Source organism: Helianthus annuus, chromosome 17, assembly GCF_002127325.2.
Source record: "Helianthus annuus cultivar XRQ/B chromosome 17, HanXRQr2.0-SUNRISE, whole genome shotgun sequence".
NCBI lineage: Eukaryota > Viridiplantae > Streptophyta > Magnoliopsida > Asterales > Asteraceae > Helianthus > Helianthus annuus.
In genome coordinates, this window is record NC_035449.2 from 22,745,780 (window position 1) to 22,748,349 (window position 2,570).

The window sequence follows — 2,570 nt, forward strand, 5'->3', positions numbered from 1 at the left end:
AAAACCCTTCATGTAATCAAAACCATTCTGTTTGTGATTCAAACCAGTTTTGTTTTCACTCAGTTTGTGTTTTAAAAACAATTTTTTTTTGGTTTTCATCTTCAAATGAGAGACTTTGGTTGAAAACCATTCTGGTTACATTCTTATTGTCCTAAAAATTGGTAATAAACTTTCTGATTTGGTCTTCAAAGTTGGACTTAGAAGCCAATCAGTAAGTTCTAATTATGAAAAATTTTCTGTTTTTGGTCTTCAAAGTTGGACTTAGAAGCCTAAACAGTAAATTTGTGGTAAAATTAAAATTTAATAGTTTACTTCTGCTTTTTGCGTAAATCAGATTTTTTGACTAAACTTTAAAATTTTAATTTTTTCAGCATGTCGAACGAAAACGTCAACGTTAACAACACGAGTGTTGTGACGGGAACCCCCTTGAACGCCACCACTGTGGGAGCGTCCACAGTGGCTAATCACGCTGAACGACCCGAGAAGTTCTCGGGTCTACACTTCAAGCGGTGGCAGCAGAAGATGTTCTTCTACCTGACCACCATGAACCTTGCGAGGTTCTTAACGGAAACCGCTCCCCAACCTGTGGAAGGGGAGACCGACACACAAAGACAGTGTGCGGTAGATGCGTGGAAGCATTCAGATTTCATACGTCGTGGCTATGTGTTAAACGGCCTGTCAGATGCGTTGTATAATGTGTACTACAACGTCAAGACTTCCAAAGACCTTTGGGATGCCTTGGACAAGAAGTACAAAACGGAGGATGTTGGCACAAAGAAATTTGTGGTAGCCCGTTTCTTGGATTTCAAAATGGTTGATTCTAAACCAGTTATGAATCAAGTCCAAGAATTCCAAATTATACTACATGACATCTCTGCGGAAGGCATGACACTTAGCGAGACATTCCAAGTGGCAGCGATGATTGAAAAGTTACCTCCTAGTTGGGTTGATTTTAAGAATTATCTTAAACACAAACGAAAGGAGATGACTATAGAGGACCTTATTGTTCGTCTTCGGATTGAAGAGGACAATAGAATTGCCCAAAAAAGCAGCCTTGCGCAGACTAGTGCTAGCGCAAATTTGGTTGAGCATGGGCAATCCTCTAAGGGCGCGAAGGGCAAGGGGAAAAAGGACAAAGGGAAAGCAAAGGCTAGCAACCTTGGACCGAAGAAAGGGGTTGTGAAAAAGAAACCTCAGACGTTCCAAGGGACTTGTTACAACTATGACGAGCCGGGGCACCGGGCTAACCAATGCAAGAAACCAAAGCGTGAGCGTGCGCACATGGTGGATGAAGACGGAATGCCTTTGGTGGCAATGATTTCCGACAAAAGCGCAATGATGGATGAGGTCAATACTGTGACCAACACTCCGAAAGGATGGTGGGTTGATACGGGCGCGACCCATCACGTTTGCGCAGACAAAAGCCTCTTCACCACCTTCAAGGCACTTTCTGGAGAAGAGAAGCTGTATATGGGAAATGCAGCCACCGCTGACATCATGGGTGAAGGAACGGTGATCTTGAAGTGGACTTCGGGGAAGGAGCTCACTCTAAGCAACGTGTTGTATGTCCCGGACTTGCGCAAGAATCTAGTCTCGGGATGGTTGCTTAACAAGTTTGGATTTCGTTTAGTTTTTGAGAGCGATCAATTTGTACTAACTAAACGAGGAATGTATGTAGGCAAGGGCTACGCCCAAAATGGTATGTTCAAATTGAATGTAATGGCTGTCAAGAACATGAATAAAATTGCTACTACTTCTACTTATATGTTTGAGTTTTCTGAATCGAATAAATGGCATGGTAGATTAGGTCACGTTAATTTTAATTCAATTCGCCGTCTAATCAATTTAAATTGTATACCAACATTCCAAATTGATTCACACTATAAATGTAAAACATGCGTTGAATCCAAACTTACAAGATCATCATCGAAATCGGTTGAACGAATAACCGAACCCCTTGATTTAATTCACACCGATATTTGTGATTTAAAAGCGGTACCCACAAGAGGTGGAAATAAGTACTTCATCACGTTTATTGACGACAGTACTAAATATTGCTATGTATATTTACTAAAAAGTAAAGATGAAGCAATAAGTAAATTTATCTTGTATAAAAATGAAGTTGAGAATCAACTTCAAAAGAAGATAAAAGCTTTGCGAAGCGATCGAGGAGGCGAATATGTTGCACCTTTTGCCGATTTATGCGCAAAAAGTGGCATTGTACATGAGTGTACACCTCCTTATTCTCCACAATCAAATGGCGTGGCGGAACGAAAGAACCGCACATTGAAAGAAATGATGAACGCCATGTTGATAAGTTCTGGGGTGAGCCAGGAAATGTGGGGGGAAGCCATTCTCTCGACTAATTATCTTTTGAACAAGATACCACTCAAAAAGAGAGACGAAACTCCATATGAGTTATGGAAAAGGAAGAAACCTTCATAAAAATACTTAAAAGTGTGGGGGTGCCTAGCAAAGGTGATTGTACCACCTCCTAAGGCTCTTAGGATAGGACCCAAAACTGTTGATTGCATATTTATTGGGTATGCGCATCAAAGTAGTGCACATCG